This window comes from Rhea pennata, chromosome 1, assembly GCF_028389875.1.
Source record: "Rhea pennata isolate bPtePen1 chromosome 1, bPtePen1.pri, whole genome shotgun sequence".
Taxonomy (NCBI): Eukaryota; Metazoa; Chordata; class Aves; order Rheiformes; family Rheidae; genus Rhea; species Rhea pennata.
The window spans coordinates 23,715,731-23,736,550 of record NC_084663.1 but is presented as its reverse complement, the minus strand read 5'-3'; positions in this window follow the sequence as shown (position 1 = coordinate 23,736,550).

The window sequence follows — 20,820 nt, the reverse complement described above, 5'->3', positions numbered from 1 at the left end:
AGAAGACCTTTTTCTTTCCAGTTTTGTGCCTTGTAAGAAATGGAGGAGGGACATAAAATGCTTCAAGTTGGATATCTTTTATTGCGATAGGAAAAGGGAAAAAAAAATCAGCTGATTTAGATCATCACTGCTTTCAATGCAATTACACTGGCTAACCAAAGCTGAGAATCTGCCCCCATAACATTTCTTGGGGGAGATTCATATTCAAATAGGCATTTAGATAATTTTGGTTTTATTTTGTTCATAACATTGGGTTTCTAGTTTGTTTCATTGCTTGCTTTATCATCAAGGAACAAATTCTTTTCTCTGCTAAGCTATTCCAGTTTGAAGAATAGCTGTGAGGAGCAAGAGGAGGAACAGATTGGCAACATTTGTCAGTGCTCATCTGCCTTTATTATCCCTTGGGGGCCTTTTTTGTGTTATCTTCCATTTTACTCAGAGAAAGCTCTGAGTTTCCAAGACAGCCTTTAATCATGACTACAATATCAGAATTTGTGCAGAAAAGCCATATGTGTCTCAGTTTTGATACTATTACTGAACTTCCTAACCTTTTGTGAGGTAGTTCTGGATGATGCCATTGCAATATCTCATAAAAACTTCCTCAGTATATCCTCACCCTTAAAGGTGAGAATAAAGCTTATAAAGGTTGAATGTTAGTGACCTCCTATAAAGTTATTCCCCTCAGATGGTATTGGCACAATGCAATAGTCACTTTACTGTGCTGAAGCAGGTAGTAGGACCCCACATATTTCTTTCTATAAATTACAAGCTTTATAGGTCTAAGTATTCAACACTTTTAAAAGACCGTTGACCTCAAGTAATCAGTTTTAAGAACTGAACACATCATAACTTTGAATTCCTTAAAAGTTTCATCATATTTGTTCAGAAAAAAAGAACTGATGAAATCCGTTAATTGAGTTTTTGTATCTGCTTTTTGGACAATCTGAGAGTGGTAAGTAGTGAACAACTGTGAATGTACCGACTGTCTCTCTGAATTACTTTGCTTCTCTAGATGAAATCAGTGTCCCACAAGTAACAAAACAATGTGTTAATGCTTATAACATCTTAAAGATTGTAAACTACTATCCCACTTAGGTTTAAACTGTTGGCTTGCTGTGTATAATAGATGTAGTGAATGAATGAATGAATGAATGAAGAATGCTCTGCAAGGAGAAATTATTTTAAACAAATGACAACTCAAGCTAAATCAGAAAACAAAGACCAGTAAATATTAATATAACTACATTAAATATATAGTGAAAAAAATCACAACTGTAAACAGTGACTCAGCTCTCTAGTATGTTTAATGGAACTGAAAAATCCTAGGTAAAATGATACAACCAAACGTATGAGGCTGAAGACAGATGCTAATGGCTTATGCTGCTGCAAAAATGCATATGAGCACCATGAGCATGCAAAAACATCTGGTTAGACTTACAAAGTATTTTTGCATGTATAGAAAAATGACTGACCTTCTTTAGGCACCTTTACATTGTCCAGAGAGATTTTTATAGGAAGATAATGTGGAATTCTCATTTTGGCAATGGGAAAACAGAGAGAAGTAACCATTGAATCATTTGGATGTTTTGCACTGAGGCTGTTGATTCTTTCTGGATCTCAGCAAGAAAGGTACTAACACTTTCTACAAAGACAGCTATTTTATTAAATCCCAGAAACAGTGAAAGCAGTTATAAAACCTTATATCCTTTCTGACATTGGGAAGGCATTAAACAGACCTCTTGTCAGGCCACGGCATACTGCGCAGATCAGATCCCATCCATAGAGAGATTCACCATCTTTACATCCACTTGCGCTCTTGTAGAGCCTTGCTTACAATGTAGATTCATCAGTCACTGGTAACAATCAGGTCTAGAAGCTGGATTTAGCTTTAAAAGGTCTCTTGGGCGATAGGCTCTAATATACTTAGCATAACAATGAGGCAAACATCCAGACTGACCATTATGTGGATCACTAACTGCTGTATAATTGTTTTATGGGCCACTGGAGAACCTATTTGTGGCTGAAGATTGGAAGGATCTCACCTAGTTTTCAACATTTACTTGATAGGTCACTAGTTCAAGTCAAGTTCCTTCTGTAGACAACAAAGACTGGCGCTTCCTGAAGGCAACCTATCCTATCCTGTAACTGGTATCTCTTCCAGAAGTTCCCGCTGATTGTAAAGGGAATGTGGAAAATTAGTTTAGATCAGCTATCTAACTTTTAGATAGCTGCAGTTAAGTGTCATGAAACTCATACAAGATGACAATACTGCAGTCTTGGAGCACTGTGTGCCTCAGGGTGCCGTGAGGCCCAGTTGTTTTGCAGGGGGTGAGCCACGAGCCCAGTGATAACATATCAAGCAGAACACTGAGCTCATTCACAAGGGCCTAGTGAGAGTCTCAGCTTAAAAGCATCTTCCAAGAGAAGGAGATGCCCTTTCTCTGACACTTCTTGCTTTCTTCACAACAGCTCTTGTCAGTACAGCCAGCCTTGAACAACCAGCTGAACTCCTAGAAAGGGGGAAGAGCACAGCAAGGCCTGACAGTTCTCCTTGACTCCATTAAAGGACCATCCTGCCTTGTTCATTAGAGTCAAGAAACTGCTTTGAAACAGATACCTTCTTCTCAGTGTGACTTCTAAGTTACTTGAAGTTACTGTCAGCAAGAATGGATTCATATAACACCCTATTTGCAGCACTGATCTTTAAAAACGTTTTTGTAGCCACTTTGGGTGGGTGGAGGGTTTAAAAGAAATTAACTTCAGTTTAGTGAGGCCAATCTCTCTCCGACTCATAAACTGTCAGTAGGAATAAAGCTTCTTTAGAAGTCTATTAGTCACCCAAGGCCTCTTGTTTATGTTTATTATGTAAAGTCATGAATAGTTCTTCTTCCATAGAAAGCTCCCCTGAAAAGTAAATATTCTATGGGAAAAATGATGAAATTTCTTCTGCTGTGTGGCCAGGAAGGAAGCAAACCAAACTTAAGCAGCACGTCTTTGTGAGATGTTCGTCAATCTCCCTGCAATAGCATAAAATATACCATGTCCCTAGTGTTCATAAGACTTCACTAATCTACAGGTGGGGGATATCCTAGACATTTTAAATAGGCAAAATGCAAGCATTGTATCTTTGTCAGTTCCAGGTTGCTGTAGCTTTTAAAAGTCAAATTTTGCATTTAAGGAGTAAAAAAGCTGAGAGACAGAATATGAGGCCAAAATAGAAAAGAAAGACTACAAAGCAAGATGAACTTGAAAGAGCTACATTACTTGGTGTTCTGGAAAGATCTGGTTGATGTAGTAAAATGCAATTTCATGAAAGATTATGAAATGGAGCAGAGAACTGCATGGAAGGTAAGCAAAGCAGAGTCTTGTACACAAGAACAGTTCATGAGACTCGAGAGAAGACGAGAACTTTTTACACCAAAGACAAGGGAGGAGGTGAAGACAGGATGTTGCATAGAACGATGTGCACCAGATGATATTGTTACTGTATCCATTATCTTCCTGTCTTGGAAAAGTCTCAGCCCTTGAGAATTCTTTTCAAAGACTGGAAAACATTTTGGTTTTGCTCCTGCTTGACATAAGTATGATGGGTTTATTTTGTGAGAGTGAATAAAGAAAATGATGAACAGACCAGAGAGTGATGCTGTGGCAGAGTGGTTAAGAGACATAACATCAAGGAACCAGAATGTGACTTGCAATTAGTTCTGATTTCAGTTATTCTCATGCTAGTTCATTTTCATTCCTGCCTTGTGTATTTATGATGTTAGTGCACCTAGTTATCTTACCTCACTCTAGTCACTCAGCAAAGATAATACAATTAGAAGCCGAGTGGCCCCCTACTATAGTCAGTAGAAACAAATAGGCAGTCAGCTTTTTGGTGAGTTGTATTTGCCTTCTGTGCTGTGCTGCTTTCTCCACACTAGCTATAGCAGAAGACTGAGTGATGTGGCTGCTAATGGAAGTGCCTTGGTTATAAGCCTAGTATTAGGTGGGACGATTCTGGGCTAAGGCACACATCTGGGCTAAGGGACTTATGGCTGACGGTAGAGTGATTCAACATTCAGCTGTTTCAGGACCTACAGAAGCAAAGCCTTTGTCACAGAGTGCAAGATAATAGAAAAGTCCAGTTACATACATTTTCAATATTCCATCCTTATAGTTTAAATATATCCACGATAATATCAGGACACTCGGACTAATCTGTATGGAGAAGGGAATTGACTTCCACAAACCAACAGGAGAAATCTTTGGACTCTTTCCCCACAAAAATTAGAATAATGACCACACTGGCAACACTGATATATTAAAGAACCTTAATAAGCATATTAGTTTCCCTTCAGTGATGCTTTCTGTCTCATAAACCTCATTTTTCCATGTCACTTTTTCTCTTTCTTTAATAAGTACTGAATGTTGATGAAGCAACACTAGCTACAGCCCCCAGCAATCATTTTATGATTGCTACTCACACTTTCAGAACCTTGTAGCAAAGAGGGGCATATGTTTAAGTCCTGATGCAGCCCTACTTTTCAACATATTTCTTTCTCTTTTAATCACATTAATAGATGTATCATTAGTCCTTAGCAACATCCAGCTTGGAGGACGCAAGACATGAACATGGGAGTGTTAGTGAAAAACGAAATAATCAATGTTAAGTTGCTAATTACCTGGCACTGTGCTTGTTTTCTGCTTATAGTAAAAATGTGGTCACATTCCCAAATAATTCATAACGCCTTAGGCAAACAAGCTAGTCCTGTAATGCTCTGGCATAATTGGAAGTGATGAAGTGGAAGACTAGATATGTTTATTTCAGAATAATACTGTTAAATAAAATGCCAAAAGACAGTGAAAATCACTGAAGATCTTGAGAGGAGTGAAGAGAAGAAACCAGCATGGTCCAGAATAATCAGAATCATAAACACTGTAGTAACCAAGTTAATTTTATTTTAAGTGTCTCCTAAGAAACAATCTAAACAAGCAACAAACCTATGATTGTTAAGTTTCTTGGCCTGGATGCATGTTCAGCTGTCATAAAAACCTTTACAAAAGCATGTTTTGGTTTGCCTCAGAAGGCATTAGTTTGGTAGATCTAAGTCAACCCCAAAACATTAAAACTCAGCAGGGCAAATTCTGTCCTCATGTACATGCTTAAACTTGAACTGGAAGAAAAAAAATAAAATGATAAATATTGTCTTTTTTCTTTCTAGACTAAAACTACATCTTCCTATTCAAATACTGCACTAATGCTGATAGATGCTATATATTACAAGGATGCATTATAGGGCTGAATTTAGTTTCTTGTCAAAGTGCCCATATTCTTAACAAGAGACATTTTTTTTTAATAAATATGTTTTATCCCAAGGAATTTGAAATACCAAAATATATTAATTCTCAAATTTTTCTGCCTCAAGAGTACCATTTTTACATACAAGGACCGACTGAGTAGGACCTTTATGTCCTTCAACAACATGGAGAAATCAGGGCAACTGCAATCCACTGACACTCATTTGAGACCCCTTGCTTTATCTTTTCTCTTTTATTTTAGTGGAGCTGACAATCCCCTGGGGCTAGGTTACTCTCAGTCATGAAGGAAAGGCAGAGCATTTTGAAGAAGTCGGGATGCTAGTCTATAGCTAAGGCCTATAGCACTAGATGGCTGGCACACCTTAGATAACAGGCCACTGTTAATGATGAGAAAGTGATCAACTTGTAGCTGTGACTAAGTGCTGCCCTGCAGATTCTTGAAGTCTAGTATTTCATTTCATTTCTTTCTCCATCCTGTCTTTCAGTCAAGCAGCAGTGACCCAGCTTCACAGAGTCTTGATAGTGTATCTTACAAAACTTTTCAGTAAGTTACGGAGCAATTTTCTACGGGCAATCACACTGTGTGATAGCTCCTGTGCTGGAGTTCCAGGCCACTTCTGTGCAATATTATCTTCCATTACTCTGCACGATATAAGGCCAAATTTCCCTTAGCAAAATCACCAGCAGGCCTAGCCTAATAGGAAAAAAGACAGATGGTACTCGGTATCTCCCTTTCAGATATTGAAATTTACTTACTTTTCAAGCAAGAATAATAGAGGGAGGACAGGACAGGCCGAGGTTGTGAGGGGATACTATGCTGAGGTGGGCACAGAGGAAGAGTGATCTCTCTCCTTATCATTCGTGTGTTTATTAAATGACAAAATATAGCTACAGGTTGCAGTTCCTGTTTTGTAACTCACTTCTGCATCAGTCACTGCTGGAAGCAAGGACAGAAGATTTAATAGTTCTCATTAGAGATATCCCTGTGCCTAAAATTAGACTGGAGGTGGAGGGTCAGAGAAGGGAAAAGGTGAGGAAGAATTGTTCCTTACGACTATCTCTCTCCTGTCACATCCTTTGAAATAATGTAGGATGAACTCTCCAAATCATCTCACTTTCTGCCTCCACAACTGACTTCTTTGGCGAGGAGAGAAGTCAGAACCTCTTTATATTGTATCATGTGCTGCAGAGTGTTGTAAGAGGGATAACATTCAGGAACATTAGGGCAGCTTCTAACCCGAGGTACTTATGCAGTTTTATATGTAACTTTAATGATTAGTGTTAAGCAAACCCACAGAAGAGTTAGCCAAACCACAGGCTCTATTTAACAATACCAGTATTTCAGCATTTGAATGGAAGTTTTATGCACAGTTTAATGAATAGTCTAATCTTAAGATTTAATACAGGAAATTCTTGAGTAATCTACTCACATGAGAAATGGTGGGAGGGAATTTGCTGAATCAGCACCAAAAGCCACAAATTTGCTAGCACAAAATAGAATCCTTTCCATTTTCTCTGTCAGTGATGTGTAGTTAGTAAATAATACATAAAGAAGATCAGGGGAATGTTAAAACGGCACCCTATTCTGAAAACAGAGCGGACAAGCTGGATTGCTGATGCTGGCAGTGGGAGGGCATTAACAGAGGGAAAGTAGATCCTTGTTGAACAGTTGGAAGACAGTTTGTGAAAAAAAGATGAAAACCTAACGGTTGTATAGAAGAGCAATGAGTGGTGTAAAATTAATTGGTTAGATTCACCACAGTTGCAAGTTTTTATATAGCCATAGCTTTCAGCTGTGATAAATGAGGATAAAGTTACATTTAAGATCTTATTGTTTTCTTGTAGCTGCAGCTGTGTATAGGAATGAATTATTGGCCCCCAAAGTACATTTTTTGTGACCAAATCTCAGCCCTAAATAAATAACTATTCCATTATAATAATGGCAAATGCCATTGTGAATACACCACTGGTCTGTCTCACCTCCATGTCTGAGACCTATTAAAGTTGATATTGACCAAGAAGTAATAACAACAATGACTCTTTTTTTGGGTGTAAAATGCTATATTTTGCTATATTGAAATAGGCAAGCTAAAAGTACCCAGCGATCTGTTGGCAGACAAATCTGGAGGGATGTCATGTACACGGCTACAGGAAAATAGCTGTGTTCTTTGCTCTGAAGATGCTCCCTTTAGATGAAGGACAAGAAAGAGCTGTGGGTACCTGTCACTCCTGTATCACCTAAAATGAAACTATATAAAGCAATCAATGCTCAAGGGCTCCAAAACTCATATCTATAATCCGTTCTCTACTGGTATTTTGGGATGTTGCAAGGTCAGACAGTACTGTAACTGCTGGATCAGTGCTTTGAGTTTCCTTCTTCTTCAAAATAAAAATCAGACAGGATAGTGTTTTTTTCAGGAGGGAAGACCTGCCTAACTGGTATTTCTCATCCATTCTCTACGCTGGATGAAGTTCCTTTGGGCAATATCCTCCATCAAAGCTGGACATTGGGAAGATCAGACTTAAGCATGTAGCTATTTTGTTCATTCTTTTTAAACAAATGACAAAGAAACTATTCATTTGAAGCACACGTTCTAAAGTGTTCTTCAGGTTTCCCTAAGTGGAGAATCATGACTCACTCACTGTGAAGATTTAAGGACTACTGAGTGGTCTGAAGACTTCTTTTGCCACCAACTTCCCATTTTTCCTGTAAATATACGGTGATACAGATCGGATGACAGCATCTATCCTTGATCTCTCTCTTCTGGGAAAATATTCTGTCCATGGTACACGATTTCCATGAGCAGAAACACATTATTTTTTTAAAGATGAAATGTTCTGAGTGGATTTAATTAAGAATGAGAAAGAGGGCTACTTGCTTGTTTTATTTCATGCTTCTCTTCATTTCAACAGAAGTACCAATCTATTCTTACTTATTAAGGCAAAATAAAATTTTGGTAAAATCTTGAATAAGTTAAGCAAGAGGATTTACAATATTGCATCTTTTTTGGAGATTATTAGTTAGACAAGCACAGCTATTGGTCCTAATACAAGAATAATTTAATGAAATTTTGTGGTGTGTGGTAAATTACACCTTCCTCTCCCTGCCCTATAGAACCAAAGTTTGCTAAGGAATTTTTGGAGTGGTCAGCTTGCAGATAATTCACCAGTATCACAATATTGGACTGTTTCTAAGTTTCTGGCAAATAGTGCCAAGTTTAGTGCATTACACTGAAATGGGAATCTCCTCCTGAGATGACCACTTTTTATGCTGCAAAAGAAACTTCAAGAGAAATGAGTGAGCAAAAAGATGAGGTTATTTTGCATCAGTTGTAGACACATGTCTCCTGGGAGCAATACAATGTAAAGAAGCTCCATGGGTTGAAGACATGACAGGCTTTTCTTCCAAAAAACTTAACCCTTATCTAATTTGTAAAGAAAACATTTTATTTTTGTTGTATACAATGACGTAGTAAAAGATCTCAATGAAGCAAATTTTCTTAGAACTGATTGTATTCAATTTATATCTTAATTAATAGGAATATGTTATAAGACCTTAGTATTTTCAGGATGGTCTCAGATTTTATTATTTCCAAGTCAATTTCTGTAATATTTCCCAAATTATGAACATCTGAATATTATTATTTGGCAGTACAGAGTACACAAACTGAGCTCATTATTCCTTCAAAATAGGAAGGCAGCTTTACTCATTTTTAGCACAAATTTGGTGAGTAATATTAACATGACACAATGCAGTAAAATAGAGTTGTATATTTTATTAAACAGAGAAAAAAAACTTGACATTCTGTGAAACACTAAGTTGAAAAGGAGCTTGGGAACACTGGTGTCTGACAGCTTATGCATCTAATTACTGATATGTCACCAGAAATATGTGGGAATAAAGTAATGAGATGGCATTTTCTGTAACAAAGGGTAACATTGTCTCCTTACATCTAGATCACCAATTTCATGCTATGTATAAATCTACATTTTCCTGTTAACTCTTTACAGTCACACAGATCAGATCAAATCCCAGACTACAGTAATATAGGTGGAGTGAAATTATGACCATTGATGAAAACTCTTATAGCTACATCAAAACTAATTATGGTGTCACTGAGGCACATTCATAGAAATATATATCACTTTTAAAGGAGGTACTCCAAATATTCTGATCTGAAGCTGAGACCATAACGTGTCCCAAAAACCTTTTCTTGGGTTGTTTTCTTCTTGCTGCTTTATAAATCTAATTTCTTTTGGTTACATCAGCTCTTTGTCTTGGATCTTCCCTAGAAACTTGGCTAGTTTTCAGTTGCTTTTCTCAAATTTAAAATAAAGACAGGTAAAACATTTTTAAAAAAATTTAAATGTGAAGGTCTCAGTGAGTCACTGAGACCAGTGATTCATTTCAAAGATAAACTGATTTTTCCCAGAAGAACCCTCCCCCCAGTGTTAATGAGATTTGAAGCTGCCTTAATCAAACTCCAGACCATCAGCTGTATTTAAAATGTTCATAATGAAATACAAGAGAAGCAGCTAACAGGAGGTGACTAAAAGCCTATAGCACAATATGACATTGCAGACCTCTGGGCTAAGAAGACCATGAATACACTACTATAATGGCATGCCAGAAGGAGAAAGCTCTAAGGATGAAAGTCTTCCTTTTCAGCACCCTGCTGATGGGACTAACAGAGAGGTGTTCATGTTTTCATATATTTATACATCTTCTGAAAGATGAGATCATCAGTTCATGATGAGATTGTCAGTGTTCTTTGATATATGTTTAAGTTGAAGCATTTTGTATAGTACGGCACGATGCGCTTCTGGAAAGAGTCACAGTACCACTGCAGTTAAACATACTGTAGGAGGAAATGCACTTTGTGAGTATGTACCTTTGGCCCACATATTATCATTCAGATTTCCTCCTTACTTATCTCTGTTGAGAAATAGCAGCTTCTGAGTTCATTTTATTGTCAGCAGTTTTCATAGCTCTTCTGGCCCAAACTTGTCACGCAGCCATTGAGAATTGAACAGAATGTATTCAAATGTAGAGACTGTAGTATTAGCCTTTTGAGTTAAAACTAGATTTTCAGTATTGCAAAAGTAGTAGTATAAGATTAGTCAAAGCAGAGCATTTGGGCAGAGCCTTCTCAGCTACACTGCTGCACTGCAGGATGCTGGCGTAGGCAAAGCAGGCAGCTGGGCCGTGGGCCATTTTACTGCCCCACGCTACTGCTTGTTCTTCCTGGATCTGGCCCTGAGCCTGCTTCTGCTCCTCCGTAGATTTTATTGCAAGCTGGAGCACACTCTAAACACATTAATTTCTCCCTTGAAATCAGGCAAAATACTCATATCTCTTTGAATGAACAGAAGTATATATGTGACAAAATCTTTTGGGGGTGGAATTTAGTCCACAAAGGGAAGTACTAGCAATAAAATCAGAGTTTCTCACTGAAGATAACAACACTTTTACAGCAGGAAGAAGTGATGCTGGGAAAACCTCATGCAGAATTCACCTGCGTTTGCTCACAGTGTGTTAGAAGAGCTGCAGCTATTAGGAGGTGAGAGTTTATTTTCAGAGGGCGGCTGTGTGCTATATTCCGATCAGATTCAGACTACTATAACCAACTCACCTACATATATGAAGTGTTTGATATTATGTCCTTTGAGGGTTTTTTGGGGGAGGAATTGTCCTTTCAGTGAAATCTTACAATATTTGAAGTACTAATTACAGAGCACCAGAGTTAATTTTTCTCTGATAATTATTTCTCTGACTATCCCAAGCATTTAACTCATTCATTAAAATTCAATCATGATTTCTCCTATGGCTTTCAGTAGCAGTAATGGCATGCATTATTATGCATCACTAATTTCCATGAAGAACAATGAAGCACTATTTTATTGGCATCTAGAATTATTCCACTGTACTTTGCTACGCTCTTTTCAAGAGATGATGAAAGGGAAAGTCGAGTAGTCTCGATTAAGTTTACTTTTCAGGCATTACGATGTTCTGCTACATCAGCAAAGTGTTAAATAGACACTGAAATATTTTAAAACCATTTTAATTGTTACATCGTAATGGGGAAGAGTGTCAAAGTCCTTAGCACCAGTTAAGTTTCTTAGTTGTGTCTCAAGGCAATTTTTGCATTATGAATAAAATTTAATAAGTGATTCCGTCTTTAATTTAAAATTAGATTCATTAGCTGAAGCAGTTGAAAGATTTTTATTGCTTTTTTAAAACTATTTGGCTATTCCTTTTTTACTACTTCTTTCATGGCTTTCCTGTGAAAAAACAAAACTTTAGCAGCTATGTTGTAGTTTGGAACTACTCAGAGATGACCTAGCCATTCTCAGGAGTGTTGCAAAATTGAATTTTCTACGCTAGGCTGAGAGGTCACATCACTAGGTCACTCCTGCCAGGGGAAGAGAGGTATGGAGCAGAACTAGTTCAGAGAGCTAAGGTGACAACCTGGTTGAGCTGGACTTGCAAGTTCAACCCAGTGCAATGAATAGCCACAAAGTATATTGCTACTGTGTGGGGAAGAGCTTAAACACCTTCACCCATATGCCTTTCACCATCATTATCATCATCATCAAGCAATGTGGGGGGACAGGACCAGGCAATTCTTTACATACCGCTGCCCAAGGCAAGTGCCCACTTTGCCTGTTTGCCTGTTTCTTGCAGCTACACTGGATCAGAAACCTCCTTTTGGCTTTCTTCTCTCTGCACTATTCAGAAGCATTTCTTGTTAAATTTGAGTTAATGAATTTACTTGAGCTCCTGCTTACAGCAATGGAAATGTCTGCCAACGGACAGGGTTGCTACCACTTTACAGACTGTGAAAGCAGATTCCATCCCACATATGCCACCATTTGCAAATCAAAGATATCAATCTATTGCTATAATTGCACCAGTGTAACTAAGAGCATAGTTTGGTTTACGGGGCTATTTTCTGTCATATTTTACACAGGATTTGACATATAATACATTTAATTATTTAGATAATAGATCCCCTAATGGAATTAAATAAACAAAAGGATTATGTATGTACAGAATTCTTTTCCTTTTCTGCCTTGGTCAGACAGAGCCATTCTTTTAAGTGTATTCTGCTTCTGTCAGGCATTTAGGTCAAAGAACTTGTTTACTTTATGTGTCTGTGATTATTATGAAATCTGGTGAATTGCTAGCCACATTTCCCACAGCTAGGAACTGAGGTCCAAATTCACTGTTCTTGCCTGCAAAGATGTTACCTCAGGGTAAATTTTAGCTATTGCAATTCAGCCCTAGTTTAACAGAATAAGAATGACATCCTACAGCACATTGCAGCTTCAGATACAGATGAATATTCCTTAGGGATGCATCAGTAGTCTGTTTTCCCAATTCAGAAATGATAGCATTCAAATTACCATTCTAGAAAAGCTGTGTCTGTACTATTTTGAGCAGATTGCTTACTGGATGCAGGGCAGGTTATGTTTCCTGAATTGCTGTGATCTAGTTCCCTTGATTTTGTTATCAGCGCTAAGGAACTTTCTAACTTCAAAACATCATATTAGATGATGAAAACCAAAAATAAACTGAACATTCTGGTCAATTTTTGTGTTCTTTGAGAACTAGAACCAAAATTTTAAATATTGCTACTGTGGATGAAAATAATTTGGGGTCCTATTTCAGTCACTTGGATGTCCCTTTCAATGATGTTCAGTCAGAACTAGGGTATTTAACAAGGCTAAATTGTTACTTCAGGTATAATATTTTAGGTTCAGTTATGACTGGATCTGAAGTCAGTAGTAAACACCCCTTCTATACTCTTTTCATCATCACCTATGCAACAAAAATACAACACCATTTTTGTTACTAAAGTCAGAATATTCACGCATTTCATTTTTTATTAATCCCATATTCCATGTAAAAATAAATCACTTCAAAGACTTCAAAAAAGTTTTTTGTCACTTCCATTCATCCTGCTCTTTTATTGAAAGACTGTGAAAGAGTAAGTTGATAAGTGGGTCAATGTGATGTCATCACAATGTCATCACATTTTTTTTTGAAAACAAAAAAAGAGACGGCATTTCTAGAAAAAAAATCAACTTTTGAATTACTGTTCTATATATACATCAATATACCAGGAAGCACCACGAGCGTTCACATCAGCAGAAAACTCTGTGTTAATGACGAGGTCACTATTATTTCACAGATCAGTGTAGTCTTGGCTATATTTGGTGAACGTCAGTCCAGAACACGTAATGATTAACCCCTCTAGCAGTCTTCCTAGTAGTGACTGCTTCCTTTTGTACACACCGATGGCAGCAGAACGCCTAATCTCCGTTAGGATCCTGTACACAAATGACGTATAGACCGTCATTGTAAACACCGTCGAAGTGAAAGTGTTCCAGGTGGCCCCCTACATTTTACTGGGCTGTGTGGAAAGATACACAGGTGGCTCACTGCTGAAACCCTAGGCTATCAGGTGCATATTTTAAGTGCTGAAAAGTATAATTATGTGTGAATTAAAGTAATGCCAGCATAGTTTTTGGTTATTCTTTCCTCTGATTTCTGATGCCACTTTCTGGTTGCTTGATGTGACATATTTATGAAGGTAGATTCTGTAGTATCTTAGCTGAGTGAAAGTAAATAACATTTTCAGTCAGATTGTTTCCTTCAGAAAAAAAGATAAAAGCCCTAAAAAAGGGTATAATTTTTTTGATAATATAAAAGAAAAAATAGCATCTTGTTTTCCTCTGAGAAAAAAAAAAAAAAAAAAAAAGAAAAATCCAAATCTAAGCTCTCAATAAGCAGACTCTTTCCTTGTAAAGGTATTTTTTTCAAATCAAAATCTCTTGAAAAAAATGATTTCAACAGCAATTTCTGACTAAATTTATTGAGGAAGTTGAACAATGTAAGATAACGTGGCTAGCTGCAAGGGTGATCAAATGGATACCATTTTACAGCTTGTGAGTTTGACACTTTGTTAGATAATCTCAGGGAACACAGAAGGAACTGAAAATGCCAGAATTTATAGATTGTAACACAGAAGCAATAGTAGTATAATTCATACTAAATTTCTCTAGCACTTCCTGTACTGAACTCTGAATTCAGCCAGTAGGTTGCAAAACTTATTTTATGTTTAACATAAAACGTATTTAAGCCCTTGAGCACACACCATTCCTTTCAAGTAACACAATCCTTTTTATCATTCCCTTTAATGGGCTTCTTCAAAGTAAATAGCCACGTAGCCTATAGAGGCTTTAAAGAATAGGAGAGGATTTCTACAAATAGAGGAGTTACACAAGGTTCTCTCTCCAAGCATTTTGAAATTTACTGGCTTGCACCTTTGATGCAGGTTGCCTTGAACTTCATTGACTTTGGAAATTCAAAACAATCAATATTTGCAAAGACATGCATTTTTTCTTAAGAAATGCACTGGATGCAAGCACACTTGTAAAACTCAAGTATGATATGTTGATCTTTCCATCAGCAGAGATATCAACAATTATATTTTTAGCCAGTTTTCTAAAATAAAAAATTGTATTGAAATTGAAATTATTTTTGACATTTGACTTGAAACTGAAGGAAAACATCACATATAAGTGACATATATGTGAGGTAGGGAGAAACAGGATAGGAAAGCTGGTGAAAGTAATAGCAGATATAGACAAGTATAATTTCTGATGACCTGAAAATGGTAGAATTGAAACACTGAATCAAATACTCTGTTTTGCATTGAACATGGCTGATTTATTTTGCATTTACAGCTTCCTACAATGTCATGTTCTTGATGAAGTGGCTTTCTACTACTCTGAAACCTTTAGTGCTTTTTACACCTTCACTGAAAGAGAAAGGCAGCAAGATACATTTTGCGACAGTGCCAATTAAAGCTTGTCCCTGAAGAGTTTTGATGTGAAAGCTGTTGATCAACAGGCTGATGTAGTATACAAATGGTACATGTCACACATCTGCAGCCACCCTTGTCAATATAAAGGGACAATGAGGAGGAGAAGAGCACTTCAGAACTTACTCAGTGACTAACAGGATAACAGAATAAAGTCCTGATGGGAGGACACATTTGTATATCATTTTCAAGGTTTGGTTTCACTGTAAAAGAACTGTGAATTTCTGCCTCAGGGCTCCTCAGGAGTGTTAACTATTCAGGATGAAAACATGGTGAAGAAAGGCACTTCTATGTTTTTATGAGATAAACTCACAGAGGTGAGCTCTATTTTCTCATCTAATGCATATTGTGACAGGTTATCTTACACTAAAAGAAAAATATCTTATTTCTGCTATGTTCTTTTGCCTCTACTGTGTAGAAAGAAGCTCAAGTCACAGTCACAAATGCAGTTGTTCTTGAGATTCATGGGCTTCTAACTCTGGGTCCAGAGCCACATCCTAACACGTTTGATATGGGTTAGAAGCAAGAAGTAACCAAGCTGAGCATGAAAATTTCCCATTCCCTTTGATTCTTGCAAGAGTTTCCACCATTTATAGATGTCCTAAAGTGACTCCAGTCAGACACATAAATCTCAATAACCTTCTGGGTCTTTTCCATATGAACAGGAGGAACAGTATAGTTTAATTCCCACAGATCTTTATGACAGATGAAAAAAAAAAGGAATAACAAATAAGATTAAATATTGTCTATATCTGAGCTGCATAATGGCCCAATCATCAGAGGAGTACTCCAAACCACACTGTCTTTACAGGCAGCCTGAAACCAACTAGAACTCTGTCTACTGTAGACTCCGTTTGCCTTTCTGGCAAGTAGAAATTAGACATTTTGAGGCTGAACATACTTCCGTAAAGGACTCTGGTTAATTCCTTTGCACATCAGCAGTCTCCAAAGCTGATCTAGATCTCCATCCACATGGGAAGGAAAATCACTCTTCTATACACTCTAAAGCTCAGGATATTTCTCAGGTCTCCATTCAGTGACACTCCAGCCAGCCCTGCAGATTGCATTGTAGATAGATAATCCAGATGGAAACCAAATATAACTTCAAGTCTGTCCTCAAGATGTCTTCTCCACTGTGTGGATACATAGTCACAGTCTAGGCTGGAACTGTGGATGAAATGGAAGCAGTCATGGTTGCAAAGAAGAGAAATTCTTTTTATGCACTATGCCAAACAAAAGCTTACACAACATATTCACTACAAAATCCATGTTACAAAGATAGGTTGTAGTTAGGTGGCATCATCTTTGGTGTGCTGTACCTATAAGTAGGGCCTAAAAGTTTTGTTTCACAGTGGAAGCACTGAACTTCCAACAAGGCAGGCCAATCACATTTTCAAAGATATGAGTGGCAATTAGAGTCAGGACTAATTTTTCTTAGATCTAAGTCAGTAAGCAGACAATATAATAGTACTTGCCATGAACAACTCAACTACATTGTAACTCCTAGGATTACTGGAACAAGTCCCAGATAAAGGAAGGAGAAGAAGAAGAAGAAGAAGAAGAAGAAGAAGAAGAAGAAGACGAAGAGGAAGAAGAAATTGCTGTTATTTCGTTAAGGGAAAAGTGTTTTATATTTTTCTTAAATTCATAATTAATGTGTCTCTGATTTTCTTATATCCCTTCTGTGACCTAATTACAGTATACATTTCACTCTCCCACAGAAATGGGCAGTCACAAAATGAAGAAGGATAGACAGATACTGACAATAGAGTAGCACCTTCATGAAAAATTCCATTCATCTTCTATTCTAAAATAAAGATTAATTATTGATATTTATTATTAGTTCTACCATGGACTTCTATCGGGAGCCCAGGCCATAACCATGACTTCCTTGGTCAGTCTTCTGCAGCAAGTCATATAGATACTTATAGAAGAAATACAGTGGTAAAGAGGAACATTTCCACTTTCTGGCTAACCTCAGAACATTCATGAGGTATCTCATCTGGATAAATATACTATGTAGACATACATACATATATATATATACTCACTATATAGATATATAAAAAATATATATGTGTGTATATATGTATATATACGTAATATGAGGTTATTATTTCTAGGTCCAATGACTTCTTATCAAGTAAACCCAAAAAGTAAAGCAAACTGTTCTCTCTAACCCAAACACATAAAGCCTAAAAAAATCTGTGTGGTTCCACCTGGACCAAGCCAAACGGCATCATCTTCTGCTAGCATCTCCTTTGCACAGAAATTTCAAGGAGGTTTTTGCTCAGGGAGCAGATGTGTCTATAATGCTATGGGATCACAATGATCCCTACCATATTAATGGCCCATTAAAATTTAATAGCAATAGAGCTACATAAGAAAGGTAGCTGCTGTGGGATACCTTACAAGGTTAATAACATTCTCCAAAGGGTTAGACATTTGTTTGGATAATAAGAACACCCAGAGTAACAATTAAGCAAATAATTTAAATACAAGAAGTATTTTGAAAGAGATATAAATCCAGCCAGTTTCAAGGCATAAGCTAACCTGTAACTGAAGACAATTCTTCCTTAAAAACAAAATTCTTTCTTAACTCTTGCCTATTGAAGAGTTCGTTGCACCTTCATTAGAAACACCAGTCCCAGGCCTATCACTGACACTGCCGTAGACTGACATATAGAGCCTGAAGGTCTCTCACAGTAAATGATTTATAGATTTCTAATGGTATGTAGGAAAATGTGACTTTTTAATAGCCTGTGATCAAAAGACAGCCAACAATAAGCTATACAGACTATGAAAGAATAAGAAAAATATGATCATCCATATTCATGAAAGAGCATTAACCCACTTACCTGGAGTATTCAATTATTTTCCTATTTATGGATAATATGTATGCTATAAATGTCAAGATCAATTTAAAAAGTAAGTAATTGCCTTTTTATGTCTTGATATTAAACAATGTCCTGCATGCATGTCTGTCATTCCAAAACTGTTTTTTTCTATCATTAAAGCTTCAGCTATACTATCACAGTAGAAGAATAGGAAAATGGATTGCAGAAGATACTATCAAGCAGTTAATGGCACAAATATTTTATTTTAATCATTTTGAATAATAGAGAAATATTTGGAAATGCCAGAAGAAACTGGTACAGGCACAGACGGTTTGTTAAATATGGAGGGGAGGAGCTTATCCTATTTTTTATAGTGTTATAGAGGGAGCACAAGTTAAGGTAAATAATTCTATAGTGTTCATGAATTCAGATAATATTTTTTTTTTATGATTTGCATTATATCCATGAACTATTAGCTAAATATTAAATCTATTTCTTATTATGAAGTTTTTTTTTTCTAAAACCTTTTGGGTAGAAAAATTGAAATATGAAAAAAAACATGAAAATCATAAGCACAGAACCTTAAGAAAGTTGACTTTGCCTGAATATTATACAACTAGAAAGTTTTCATTTTTCAGGTATGCTTCAAATGACTTAAACCTCATCTTTAGAAGCATTTCACTATCCTGTGACACATCTGTATAGCCATTACCCCCAAAAATGAGTGCCAATTATAGACTATGTTTTGCTTTAATAAGTGGGAAAATCACATTGGCAACTACATTGCTGATCCCAGTAACCCAATAACATTACCTCTCCATGACTCTGGTTGAATCTCCATGGAGGATTACACAGAACAATAATAACGAAATGAGCTAATCTTCCACATAAATAGAGATGATTGGAAAATGTTCTGTCAAAATTGTGCTAATCAGAAAATGTCCTTTTTCACCTTATATGGAAATTTGCATTTCATTTGATTCCATCCCTCCACATTTTTCAATGAAACAAGCAAATAAAATGTGTCTGTGTAGTCTTTTTTATTTTTTTTCCCCCCAAACTGAATATTTTAATTTCAGGTTCTCATAAAGAAATGCTGGCAATTTTTAAATGATCCTTGTTTTGAAATGATGTTGCTTGCACCACTTAAAGAAATTTTTAATAAGTTGCTTTTAAATTTCTCTTTCTTTTCATATGAGAATAATTTTAAGTCTCTTTAGTAGGCAATCAACCTCCAGAAGCAGATTATCTTGCAAAGTGGTTTAAAATGGTAGCGGAGTTGAATTTGAATATTCTGATTTGGTAGCTTGTTTAAATGCATTGTTTTAAGAGGTCAGTGACTGATTCTACAAGCTGCTTTTTTTAAAAGGATCGGCTCCATGCTTTGCAAATCATACATAATGAGAAATCATTAAAAATAAAAATAAAAAAAAAGGAGAGATTTGGTAACTATTTTTTGAATGCTCCATGAGCTAATTTAAAAAATGCTAATATTTTCAATATGTATTCTTTTATGCAAGCTACTATAAGCTAATCCTTCCTCACTTTTTCCAGTGTAGCTTATGGAGGAAAGTAACACATGTCAAAACTCAGAATAAGACTTTTTATTTCAGTGGATTATCTTCTTTAATGATAAAACATTTCTGGGCAATTTGTGAAAGTTTAAACACAAGCACTTCTTAGAAAAACAAATCATATCCTCACAGGGCCTGTTTTTCCTCCCATATCAGTTTTGTACTAGTATACACCAGTATATCCCAACATAGGAACATTTAATCACCCCCTCAACAGATCAACGCCCTCCTTTTTTCACATACAAACATGTATGAAACTCAAGTTCCTATTTCAAAGAAATAGTGATCCAGGACAAATCAGAAATGGGTTTATTGATAGGCGATTCTTACTTGTACTTGTCAGAACTTTTGTAAAAATCAGAGTAGACAGCTGCCAGCAATGAGAAGACCTCTGTGTCTAACCCAGCTTTCCTCAGCCACTAAAAATGCTTGCATTTTGGATAAACTGTTTCTCTGAACTCTGGACTGAGCTTATCTTCAGGATTTTAAGACATATTTCCATTTGGATTGGATTCTGTTCCTTGTCTGAAAAATGGGGATGATAATGAGTGGTCTTTAAATATAATGCTTGTGAGGTTATAATATGCAGATTCTGTAATAATTATTATAGTCTATAATATAATAATTCTATAATATTGATTGTATAATAATATCCTACAATATTTTTTCTTAGCTAAAACTCTTCCCAGCTCATGAAGAATTTATGCTAGAAACTGTCACCACCAGAGAGAATCGACACATAAATCCCTTGAGAACCATTAAGGGAATAATATTTTTCCTCAGAGCTGATAGGAAAATAACCTTTACCCTTCTGTGCCCTCTGGCACTATATTCTTCTGGCCTTTTTTGAGCATTAACATTTAAAAGACAACATATTTTAATGGAAAATAGAGAATGTAACATAGGAAAAGGATATACTGCCTACACTGAGATTAGTGTAGGGATAGTTATACCTAAGACAGCTTTAGGCTAACCACTAGTAGCAGCTAGATGTGGCTGTGCACAAGTAACCACTCAAATGAGCTAACCACTCAAATGCTTAGCCAAATTCTTAAATAGCTTTTGAAGTCTGTTCTGCTGTGAGGCTGAGCAACACTGATAACTAAACTATAATCAGCTCTTTATTATTCACAGTATGGATAGCCTGAATAATGGAAAATTCACATGAGTACTGCTGTTTCCCAGTCTGACTGTCCCAAGTTAGCCTAGATATCTCTG